This window comes from Alligator mississippiensis, chromosome 13 (assembly GCF_030867095.1).
Source record: "Alligator mississippiensis isolate rAllMis1 chromosome 13, rAllMis1, whole genome shotgun sequence".
Taxonomy (NCBI): Eukaryota; Metazoa; Chordata; order Crocodylia; family Alligatoridae; genus Alligator; species Alligator mississippiensis.
In genome coordinates, this window is record NC_081836.1 from 23,939,592 (window position 1) to 23,952,449 (window position 12,858).

The 12,858-nt window shown below is 49.3% G+C and overlaps 1 long non-coding RNA gene across 2 annotated transcripts in view; it reads left to right on the forward strand.

Annotated features, from left to right (window-relative positions):
- The first annotated feature begins 2,474 nt into the window (after nucleotides 1-2,474).
- The window catches only part of LOC109283719 (uncharacterized), a 44,284-nt gene continuing 33,900 nt past the window's right edge, over nucleotides 2,475-12,858 (forward strand). The window contains exon 1 of one of the 2 annotated variants that reach the window (XR_009456299.1): nucleotides 2,475-2,830. This is a non-coding gene — a long non-coding RNA (uncharacterized LOC109283719). The remainder of the gene's footprint in view (nucleotides 2,831-12,858) is intronic. The other variant, XR_009456298.1, reaches the window with a different exon arrangement.

Sequence of the window (12,858 nt, forward strand, 5' to 3'; positions counted from 1 at the left end):
GTGCTTGGTGCTATACAAATATCTAGAATGCAAACTCTTCCGGGCAGAGACAATCTAAACCAGTGGTCACCAACCAGTGGATTGCGATTTACTGGTCAATTGGCTTAGTCCCCCCCAGACTGAGATCCACTGTAAGGAGCTCTGCGATCAGGAGTGTCAGGACATGTGACTGGGCTGAGTCATGCCCCCTGCCCCCAGGCCTGGCTGGGTTAGTGGGATGATCCCCCTCCATGCCCCCTGCCACCGGGTGAGTGGGGCCCTGGCTGGGTAAGGGTTGGAACCCAGGCAGCTTATTCAGGCATGCAAGGGGGCTCCCGCTGCTGCACACACCCTGGTGGAGGCCCTGGGGGGCATATGCCCCCTGATCTGTGTGCAAGGTGAGGCAGTTGCTGCTGCGGGCTGGGCTTTGTGCCTGGAGCCCTGCTGCAGCTGGCCTGGGAGTGGCCTGACGCCACATGTGTCCTGCTGCTGGGTGGGCAAGGGATGAGGTTCAGCCTAGCAGCAGGAGGCACATGGCATCAAGCCGCTCCCAGACCAGCTGCAGCGGGGCTCAGGGCAAAGCCCAGTCCACAACTGCAGCCACCTCTGCTGTGCACGGACACAGATCGGGGGGCATGTGCCCTCCCCAGATGCCAGGGAGCATGGGCGGCTGCAGCAGTGGTGAGAGGGAGTGTGGCTGGAACAGGGGCAGGCCCTGCACAGGTGGGGCACACAGCCCTGGAAGACATGCCCCAAGATCTGCATGCCAGCTGGGCTGGGGGCTGCTGCGGGCTGCGGCTGCGCCCGTCTCTTCCCAGGGGGCTCGCCTGAGCTGTGCCACAAGCTGGGGCCTGTTCGTGCCGTGGGCCCCGACTGCACTGTACACCGGACAAAAGACACCACTGCTGAGCACTGCCGCTGTTCCACTGCTGCTTTATTGCTCTGAGCTGCTGGTCCCGAGCTGGGGGCGGCCTGTCAGGCGCCCGGCGCCATGGACAGAAGCAGGACTAGAGCAGGGCAGCTGCCCAGGAGTGCTGCCACTGCCCAGACTAAACTACCGCTCTCAGGCAGCTGTCCTGCTCCAGTCCTGCCTCCACACCTGGCAGCATGTAGCTGACATAGGCTGTCCTCAGTTCGGGATCAGCAGCTCAGAGCAATAAAGCAGTGGTGGTGCTTGGCAGTGGTGTCTTTTGTCTGCTGTGCAGCGCAGCTGGGGCCTGCAGCACAAACAGGCCCCAGCTTGCAGAGTAGCTTGGGCAAGCCCCTAAGAGCCTGGTGCTACCCTGGTCCCAGTCCACTCCACCCCGCCGCACCCTGTGTACAGATCCAGAGGCACATGTCCCTGTGCCCTCCCAGGCTGCTTGTCCCCCACTCCCCATGCACCCTGGACAAACCACTTGCAGCTCTGTCCTGCGCCCCACCCATATAGGGCCAGCCCTTGCTCCAGCCACGCTCCCCCTCTCACCACCGTGGGGTGGGGGCAAATCAAGGCCCCTGTGGTGAGGTAGGGACCAGGGCACAGGTAGGAGCAGGGGCTGGGGGGAGTGGGGTACAAGTGGGGCTCTGGGGGGCATGTGCCTCCTGGGCCTCCACTTGTCCCACCACCCAGCCTGGCCAGGGCCCCATTCACTGCAGCCGTTGCTCCTGCCTATGCCCCACTCCCTCCCTCGCAGCTGGGGCCTCAATCTGCCCCCCACCATGGCCATTTCCCCTCCCCCCACTCCTTCATCTACAGACTTACCTGTGGGGGGGCACCCCCCCAATGTTTTTTTCTCCCTTTGCCACACTCTGTCCCCTCCCCAGAGACTGACCTGTGGGATGGGGCCAGGGGGGAAGTGGCAGTGCACGGTAGATCTTGGGTTGCTTTTTAATTCAAAAAGTGATCTCTGACTTAAAAACGTTAGAGACCACTGATCTAAACCAAAAAAGCAAGACAGAGCATAGGAATAGAGCAATACAGACATGAGAAACAACTTGCCCAACTTCACACAGCTGGTTTAGAGATAAAAGGGTTGATTCCTTTAATCCAGTGTCCTATTTGCAATGCTCTTTCTTACTACTACTACAGGTTTCCCTCACTTTATGCAGGTTCTGTATATGCAAATTCGCTCTTATGCGATGACCCTTTTTATACCAAAAATTAATTATATGCAAATTCACTCCTATGCGATCGGTGTGGTGGAAGCCATCAGTCAGCTCCTTTGTGTGGTGCATTGTGGGAGTGACGCGCACCAAAATATAGTCTCCTGTGTGGATCTGTGCTCCTCGCTCATTGTCTGCAATATGTGTTTCTGTAGTTGTGATCCCCGTTATGATAGTACCCTGTGTGCTTGTGTGTACTGTCTGCTGTTGCTGAGTACCAACTTTTGTGGCAGAATGCCACCTCTGTCTCTCCCCAAAAACTGCTATGTGACCATTTGGTTAACATGGTCCCTGCAGAGGGCAGACATCCCATGGGCTGTTTAGCTAACCCTGAGTTGTAACCTGAGCTGGATACATTCCTGAGGGAGGGGGGTAACCTGCTTCCTCTGCCTATGTGACTTGCATCACATACCTGGGTGAGGGGCTTGGGCTCCCTATTGTTCTGAGCAATACCAGTGTACCTGGCAACCAGTGATGCATTTCAAATTGATTGGCTAGCAGCCAACAGGTCAGCTGGCCTCAATTGGACCAGGTAAATGAGGTCATAAGGTCTATGTAAGTTAAGGGCTGCCCGGGAGGAGGAGCAGTAGCCATGATGAGAATTGAGAGAGAGAAGCTGGACCATCTGAAACTTGCTCTTTCTTGAAACTTATGATTACTGAACTGCCTGCCTCCAGAGGGAATCTCCACCTGCCTATGGATGATACTTGTGAGTAAGCTACCTGAGATCTAACTAGATACATAGCTTTCAGTAACTCAGATGTGTGATCAAAGACTACCCAGCCATGCCAGTTTGCTCTATGGTATTTCTCTGATATTGCTCTACCCTGTACCCTATTGCAACCCTACACCTTGTAACCAATAAAGTTCTCCTTTGTATCTAGTGTGGGAGACTTATTGGGAGTGGGTCTAGATTATGCCTTGGGGTCCCTTTAGTTCAGCTGACTAAGGGAGACCATTATTTGTGCTTCAGACTGAGGGAAGCACCCCAAGTTCTTGAAGTGGGTTGAGTACCCTCAAGGGCTACTAGGCCTGTGTTTTCCAGGGAGCACAGAGCCGGGATCACTCCAGACCCTGGGTGGTGGCAGCATTACCCCCAGGCTAGCAGGTGTGCTCCAGGAAGGGGGTCAGCCAGACTTGAGGCACCCCCAGAGAGGCACTCTGAGCCTGGAAGGTGGTCGGGCACGGTGAGGTGGGTGGCTCAGCACAGGAGCACCCCCTACTGGCCTGCCACAACATTGTCTTGTAGAAGTGGTAGAAATGGGTCTGGGGGTCAGTACTGTCGAGATCTTGGGACGTATCCCTGTTAGTTGCATTGTAAAGTGGGTTCCCTTTATGCAAATTTGAGTTATACGCCACTTTCCAGGAACACATGTACAGCATAAAGCAAGGGAAACCTGTACTCTTTGTTAACTTTCCTTTTCCCCTTAAATAAATTATCTATATTACTGGAATGTAACCTCCAACTGAACATATTTGTCTGGCCAATACAAATTGGCTCCATACTTGTCACCAATGGTCATTCAAGTCAAAACACACATTTGTGATGGCAAGTAAATGGGTGAGTTTGATAGCCATATTCTTGTTCCCTCTATACCAAGTTTACCAGACAGTTTTGCCTTAATCTGGTAAACTTGTACATTTCCCCTTCTGTACACTTCATGGAGTTTTAGTTGCACTGGGGTGCTAAAGAGAACTCAGCAGATTATGACCCTGTGTGGAACGATAAAGCAATTAATAGTGCAGTGTTGTCCAGAGCAATAATCGCGCCTCGTATTAACCTCATTGGCTACGATACTGCCACTGTGCAAAGTGTCGTCCAGAGCAGACCTTTCCCTACAGACCTATATAAGAATAGGGGTTTAGAGTCTGCAACATTTGACAGTTGTCTCCTTGTTTTATAAACCTTCCAGACTACTATCTACATCTCAGTTCAGTAACAGGTGCAGTAGGGTAAAGGATGGTACTGCTTATGGACAGAGCTTTAAATCTGATGATGCTGTGGGATGAATTTTCTCTCTCCTGGGAGAGCAAGAGGGATGCATATTTTCCAAGGAACAAACACTCCCCTTCAGCAGAAATTTTTGGTATTTATTTCTGAAAAAAAAAAATAGGAGCGACTAATACCAATCAACCTTCACAACCGTATTTTCCTGAAGCACGCTACTAAGGTAATTTAAAGTGCTCCTGGACTGCATGAACTGATTAGTTTCCCATGACAGACTAAAAAAGTCACATAGTGATATTTCTTTGTGTTAATACAATTAAGACCCAAGCTGAATCTTCCTTCTCCACCCCCTCCCTGCTATAATAGCCCTTTGTCCTTATTGTTTCCTGAAGTCTCACTTTGAAAAGTTTTCACATTCTTTTGGGCAATTTTTAATAACCCTTTCCCCTCATTTGCTGGGTTGAAGCAGGGGAAACAGATCTGGGTTGGCTTCACCAATGTCTCCTTTAACTTTGACTAAATCCAATGTTTCTGGCAGATATTAACTTGAACTTTGGATCAAAATAGTGCAGGTAAAAAGTTTAATGGGAAATTCTGTTACATAATGGAGTGTTTTCCCACAGACACCCAGCAAAAGGAGACTCATACTTTCACCAAGAAACAAGCTGTATACATAACTGCAAAAAGGCCATATAAATTAACTATTTAAATGAGTCTTTGGTCTTTATACTCCAGTAGCACTGGGAAGAGCATGTTCAGAGCTGCCAAATCTTCTGTTTAGCCAGGATGGAGACTAAGGTTTTATCCAGTCCCAGCTGTTCATACCTAGAGATCTACCTTATTCTCGATTCTGCGTTTTTCATGGAAAACGCAAAAAATGGTTTCTGCGAACCTTGTGAAAATGGCGATCCCTGCAATTTTGGCACAGAGTTGCCAGCGGGGGAAAAAAAAAAGTACTAAAATACTGGCTCCCCAATGGGAGCCAGCAGTTCTCAGAGCTGGTGCAGTTGGCCTTACAGCCCACCAGGGCAGAGGGGGAATGGGAGGGAACAAGGTGGGGAAGCCATCACCATGAAGGGGAGCAGCAAAGATGGTGGCACATACCCTCCAGCTGTTGCTTGGCTGAGGGCTGCCCATTGTGCGACCCCCCCCCCCATCCCTCTGCGAATCAGCAGCAAGGGGTGGGGCTGCCTGATGGGCAGCCCTCTTGCCTAATCAGAGGTGAGGAGCTGGACTGCCAGGCCCCTTGGCAGGCCCTCCCCCCAGTGATTTGGCCAGGAAAAGACTGCAAAAATGGTTCTGCATAGCAAGAGGGGGCCACAATTTTTCTTTTGTCTCAGTGCGATTTAGGCAGATTCCTATTCATACCTTTATATGCTAGCATCAGCCTGATGGAATTTCCCCTTGAAGTTGGTTTCTCACTCAGAGGGGTGACAGCTCCTGAGCAGTGCGAGGGAGGGAGGGAAGGAAGGGACTGATGGAGCACTTTTCCCCTCACCCTCTGTTCTGTCCTCAGTCACTAGTGGAAGGAGGAAGGGTTGCTGAAGCAGAGAAGCTCTTCTTCTGGCTTCCACCGCATCAGTCATAGCACCAGTCCCCCCCACTTCTGCTCAATGCAGCAAAGACAGTGAAAGCAATTGTAGAAAGGAGCAGGTAAAAAGGGGAATCAAAAAGAAGAAAAAGGAAACGGCAGCAAAATGTGATTTAAGAGCACACAGACGTTTGCAGGGAGAAGCCTTATGCTATCCTAAGTAGGGAAAACCTGCAGTCCTGTATCCCCAGGGAATAAGCGGGAACCAGATGGTGCAGAGGAAGAGCCTTGCTATTATTTCCCTTAATATGCCACCCTGTCTCCCAAAAGAACAACTACATAAATGGGCAGCTGACAGCAGAAGATGCTTTATGTGGAGTGGATCCAGGGGTCAAAAATAAGCATCGAAGCTCCCAGGTCTACATCTGCAACTCCAGGCATTTGGGGACCCCGAGAATATTCATATCAAACACAAACCCTATTTCCCTAGATAACACACTCAGTTCTTTGGCTGAATATGGCTTAGTGCAGGGGTGGCCAACCTATGGTAAGAACGCCATAAGTGGCAGGGGCAGCCTCTGTATGTGGCATGCTGCAGATCAGGGAGGGGACAGGCAGGGCAACAGCAGATAGGGTAGGAAGCCAAAAGCAGAGAAGGAGATTGGGCAGAGGAAAGGGATCAAAGTGACATGCTTGCCAAAAAGGTTGGCTCCCACTGGTTTAGCAGACCCTAGAATTGCCCCTGGACACAAGCTCTGAAGTGTTGAAGATAAACTGCTCCTGGGAACAGATCCTTGAGTTCCTTATCTACCTGTTCCCCATATCACTTAGCAGATTCAGGTCTCTATTTCCTTTAAATCTGGTTCCTCTCAACTGAAATTCACATAGCGATGCCGAGATGTAACAGGGGGTTCTGGACCCCTGAACTTTAATCCCTGCTCAGATTCATGGTGTATTTTGACTATACTCTGAGCCAGTGGCTTTCAAACTGTGTTCTACAGAACCCTGCCTAAGGTTCCACTACAGGTCATCAGGGGTTTTGCAAAGAGATCAGGGTAATGGCAGAGCAAGCTGGGAGACAGTGTGCCACCATTGCCAGACCAAGTTGTCTGGTTCCATGTCAGCTCACATGGCCCAGGAGCCAGGGGTAGGGATTCCACAACAGAAGATGTTATATGAAAGGTTTCCATGACTTCAGGAAATGTGAAAACCACTGCTCTGAGCCAATCATCATCATTTGTGAAACAAGGACAGTCCTAATCTCTCTCTCGTGTGGGTTGGGAGAATTACTTAATGTTTGTAAAACACCACAAAAGTGTTAAGTATTATTAATGGCTCCCAAGTCCTCTCTTGGAACCAGTGGCCATTTCTTCCCTTAATGTTTTAAACAGCTGGTGGTAGAGGAGCTTAAATTGAAAATTCCTGGCCTGTGGTTTGTCAGTAAATCACAGAGCTGGAGTATACCCAAGACACTCTTGAAAGTCTCAGCAGGAAGTCTGGATGAAGGAGGCTATTCCCAATCTGGCCAGTGAACTGCTTTATGGGCTGGTTCAATCTCAAGGTTCTGGCCAGACCCAAGAGGGATTCTATCCAAGTATAAATGCACAGTCTCAGGAAAAGTCCTTTCAACTAACTGCCTATAAATATTTTCTGTCTTCTACCCTGAAAGATGTAGGTTTGACTCTCCTGCACTGCCTGGGGTCAGCTGACCAGCTTCAAAAAGGAGAGAAGACAAGCTTATTTATTACCTGTATGAGCTGCAGGAACACTTAGAGCAGGGTTGTCAAACTCATCCAGCCCCACATTCTGGATGAATGGTACAGGGCTGGTCTGTGGGGTTCTGTGGGCCTAGTCTGGCCCTTCACCTTCCCCACTCTTTCCCCAACATACTGAATCCAGTGGCTGCTCCAGTCACTTTAGGACCTGTGCTGCATGCAGCACAGATCCCAGAGTGGCTGGAACAGGCGCCACATATAGTGCACGTCCCAAACAGGCTAGAGCAGGTGCTAGTCTGCATGCTGTGCCTGCCCCAGTCAGGTGGCTGCACATGGGCATTGCGCTATATGCTGCTGGCCGGACCGCACTACATGCGGCAGCCATTCCAGCCACTCAAAGATCCATGCCCCGTGTAGCACGTCTCAGACTGTCTGAAACAGCCCCCAGATGAGCATGCTGAGGAAAGAATAAGGGGAGGAGATCTGCAGGGCCAATGTGGCCCACAGACAGGCCCTATACCATGCCCTGCATGGATTTGCTCAGACCCAGGAACAGCACCAAGGACTAGATGGTGGGGCTTTGCAGGCCAGATCTGGCCCATGGTCCATACGTTTGACACCCCTGACTTAGAGCTTTCTACACCAGCGAGTTTAGCCTAGAGTACAAGCTAAAAATGCAAGTTTCAGTCCAACAAAATATCCACATACAAAGGCTGCAGGAGTTTACCTAAGCTAGAAAGGGGGGGGGGGGGGGGGGGACGGGGACGGGACCCAATACACCTCAGTCTTCATGCATAGACAAGGCCTTTACCTTGTTTGTTACTATGAATCAAAACACAGATGCAGCCTCTGTGGGATCAGAAATCCTCAGTATTATCCCACTTGGATCCCACTGAAATCTAGCATGGAAGTACAATTAATATTGAAAGCAAGAGACACAGAAGGATCAACTGATGGATCTATGCACAGAACTTCATACCACTACTGCAGTATGTTAAGCACTCTTGGGAGGTTCAGCTTTTGCCTGGCTTGCTAGAGGAATCAGACACTTTCTGTTTTACTTGCAAAGACTAGCAGTAGATGTTGGGATGAAGAGTGTTTATTGATGCAAAAGCTTAAGAAGGACAAATAATTTAGTATTTCTGAGTGGAAAGGCAGTGGGGATTAGATGAACAGAGCAATCTTCATCTCAGGTTTGCCACTCCTAGTAGTGAAATTATGTTGCAGTATCCATGTTTCATGAAAAGCCTCCGTGTTCTTGTGATTTGCTTCAATGTGTAGTGAAAGAGAAGCCATATCCAGCTCACATGTTTCTCTTGTATCCCTACATTTGGAGCAGCTCATCCTTTACCATTACTTTTGTAAGCAAAAGTGCCTCTGTTGTGCTCTTCAGAGATATCTTCAAGTCAAAACTGGCTGACAAGAAAACCTCATGTATCCCTGGCATTGAGCAGGGGTCAAAAGTATTTATCAACCTAATCCTGCTACCTCATATCACCACCCCTGCTCTGTATGGCAAGTCGCATGTTAAAATTTCACTAAGCTTGATTGTCTCCGCAAGGCCTTGCCTCTTCATGCTCAGCTTTTCCTTTGACTTTGCAAATTCAAAGTAGGTTTGTCCCTTACTGTGTGAGATCCTGCTGACAGATCATTTCCACTTTCTCATATCTCACAACATTGTTCTCATTATATCACTGCTGCTACCTGAATGTGCAGTCAGTGCTTCGCTTCATCAAATCTCTGGTATGACATCTCTGTGCATAAACAATGTGGAATGAGTCAAAAACAGGGAATCAAATGAGTACTGCGGTGATGCAGCTTAGAGTGAGAGACATACAGCCTTGATCACAAATACAGCATCTGCATGCTGCATGAGCAGATGTGCTGCCTGAAGCACTCCAGTGAGTGTGCAGATATTCAGAGCCAAAGAAACACTTCAGAAAATGACCCTTAATAAAAAAAAACATAGGTACACCCTCAAGCAGGGAGCAACAGTGAGTGGCTCAGTCCTCTGGTATCTCCAGCACTTTGCTTCCCCCCCAGTGCTCTTCCTGGCAGTGAGGAGAGAGGGATGAGGAAGATGGCAGCAGACAGCCTACAAGTACTCGCCTGTGTTTTTCACTGTCCTTGGGAACCTCCAGAAGCTGAGAAGCTTGCAGGGATTCCTGCTCTTCTTTTGCAGCCATTTTGAAATGCTCCAGGGTAGGAGTGGCAGCAGCATGTCTACACAGAACTGAAGTGCACCAAATGTGAAGTGCTCCAAATCAGAGCAGGACTTGGATCACCTGAAATTCACATCTGTCCATGTCCTCAGGGACAGTGCCTACTGATGCTTCTTACACTGACAACACAGTGGCTAGAGAAAGGTTTTCATCTGAGCTAAAGATATGCTGGCTCAATCCCCTTTTAAAGCAAAATTCAGGACATTAAAGGGATCCTTGATGCCTTAAGATTAAAGACCTATGGAGACAAAATTCATGCCCCTTCCAGGAAAGGGCACAGTCTTTGGTAGAACACTAACAAGGGCAGGACCAGGGTAGGACGTAGATACAGGGAAGCTCTGGATAAGAGGGCCAAGGGCAGAACTACTTACTCTGAAGAAGAGCAATAGGGCAGAGCCCTGCTATGGACTATAAGGACTCTGCTGGAGCCACAGGTGCAAGTTGCCAGGGAGACCAACAGGGCAAGGGCTAGCCAGTCACCTAACTGGAGAGGGACAGGGCTGGAATAAGATACAAGCCAAGGCATGAGCCCAGTACTCACTCTGGCCTGGGACGCTGAAAGGGGAAGGAGCACTGCTACAAGACAGGTGGGTGAGGGGAGCCTGGCTACAGGCAAGCTGGAAGGCCTGGGAGAAGTTGAAGCCTTGGCAGTAGAGAGAGTAGGACCGCAGGCAAGAAGCATGGTAGTCAGCTGGTAAATTGAGAGTTTATGTTGTAGCTGAAGAGCATGTGCTTTTCACTGGAGTTAAATCTGGAGGACCTAGCAAGGGAAGGATGTCCCAATTTGGGATGCTCAGGGATCTGGGGGTCAGAAGGTGGAGAACCCCAGGGAGCACACCTGGGTGGAAGCAGAAGCCTACTTTCTAATTCAGCCAAAACAGCCGGTTGAGGTGTGGGAGGCTGAGGCTGATTCCCTTTACAGACTAAGAATTCAGGGGCTCTTAAGGTGCAGAATCCAGATAACAGCCGGATATAGGACTGGAATCATGGGCCTGCTAGATAGATCAACTGATTAACAGACTGAGATGGAGACTATGGGCCAAGAATGCATAGGACATTAATCAGCAACACCTACAAGGCATGGGCGTGGTTTGAAGGGAGGTTGGAGTCATGAAACAAACCCCTAAGGTCCCATGTTGCCAGGACACTAGTTGGCAACAAGACAGCAATCATCCAGGAGACAGGGCAGCCTCCTGTTTTCCAGGGAAAAAATACCAAGTCATGGCAGGAAAGAGCAGACAAAGGAGTGACCACGAGTCCTGAGGGGAGCAGGCACTAGATAGGAGACACCACCGTGAATCCTGGAATCTAGGTCTGTTACAAACATGTTACGTATTACAGACAAAGCTTTAGATCACCCAGGATTCTCTTCTATTCTCTCTCTAACCCCATGTGGCAGGGCAGTGTTGGTGCTTGCTACTTTAAGACCTGAGCCAAGCAACCAGCAGGTGCTTGATTGCGGCAGCCATTTTAGATCCCTGGCTACCTATATAAAAACAGATGGCTTGGCTGCAAGTCTTCATGGAACAATATGGAGGTAAGGGAGGAGCTGTAGGGGATGGCTAGGAGGCTCCTGGTCCTGGGCAGGACCTAAAACTGCACCCTGCTGGGAGTGGGCGGCCTGGTGGGGCTCCCAGGAAATGCCAGGCCAGTTACCACCCCGGTGAAAGGCGGGTCAGGACACCTTAACCCCAGCTCCCACAACCAGGTAGGTCACCTGCTAGTAGGGTCCCACAGAGAGAGTGGGGCTAGAGGCTCAGAGGCCTCATGTAGATTACCCTCGACTGGTCAATGCTGGGGCCAGGGCCAAACCGGTCAAAAGGGCCAGGGGCCCACTGTGAGGGGCACCCAGAGCTGAGGGCCCGGGGTCCCGACTGGCCTTGGAGGTGAGGCCAGGGCCTGTGTGGCCAAAGGTACTGGGGGGACCATGCCTGAGATGGGAAATAATTTCAGGGAGCTAGGTTGCCTGAATGAGGGCAGGGTAGGCTGCATGAATGGAGGGATCTTAGAGGGGTCCTGATTGGCAGATTCTGGGGCCCAGCATGGGGATGGTGTGAGTAACATCTGTGGATGCCATCTGCAAGGCATGGGCTGCGGTGTAGGGGAGGTACAGAGCACAGATAGTGCCCCCTGGCATTGGGGCACGAATGGGCAGCTTCCCACCTTAATTAAATTAAGAACAAAGCATGGCAGACGAGTCAGGTGGGTGGCATGCCCAAAGGCAAGTGGGGAACCTAGCACTGTGGGTAGGCAGGGAGCCCCACTTTGCCACACCCCACAATGAAAAGATACCACTGTTAGCAAGCTCTGGATAACAAGCCTGCAGCATAATACTGTATTTTCTCACATACCACATACCTCCAAGTAAGATGTGCATCTTGTTTTGGGAAGACAATGAAAACAAAGATTTTTCCTGAGTCCTGCCACAGCATAGGTTCACTATGGCTGAATGTTCCCAGCTGTATGTAGGAGAGGTAGTAGCAACAGCTGTCACACGATTAAAGCTTTAGTTTTGGAGCTTCAGTTTTTAGGTGAGCTATGTTGAGAATTGGACTCTGCCTCTTTTGCATGCACCCAGGAAGGAAGCACAATCTCCATCAGCCATTGTAGAGCCTCCATGCCTCAATTCCAGTGAAGAAATCAACTGTGTCACTTAAAATACATATCTCAATTTTGGATGGCTGACTTTTGGGGTGTAAGGTGCATATGGTATGCATATAAATACACTATATCTGGTGTATCTGTACAGAACTCTTACTATCAAAAATTCAGCAATATTTTCCACAGTCAGTCTATTTCCAAAAAAACTCAAACTGCCACAAACTTAGAAGTGATGCATTACAACACAATCTAGCACCACAGACATTTCTCCAATAATATTTTATCATGAAACATTTAATGAGGTCTAGATGCATGTGTGTAGCATCTGGTAATGAATCTTCATTCCTACCTATTAGTCCTGATTTTGATGGTAGAATGCCTGGATAAGTCTATTTGACTTTTATTTTTTTTAAGGCAAATATATTAGCAATTATGCAGCCACGGTTCAGTTCATAGGAGGCAGCATTTAATGACAATCAGTAATTAAAAAGAGCTGCAATTTTCTGGCATGCAGGACAGCAAGTACTACTTATAGAATACAGTGATGTACAGACAAACCAGAAATGGCCTTGGGTAATTCAGAGTCCACACTCAATTTACAGGGTTGCCAGTCAGAAAGAAATCTTAAACTGAGCAAGTTATTCCTCATCTAACTGAGAAACAAGCATGGAAAACCATAATGGCTTTTCTATTAATTAGATGCTTTCTGTTGTATGGCCA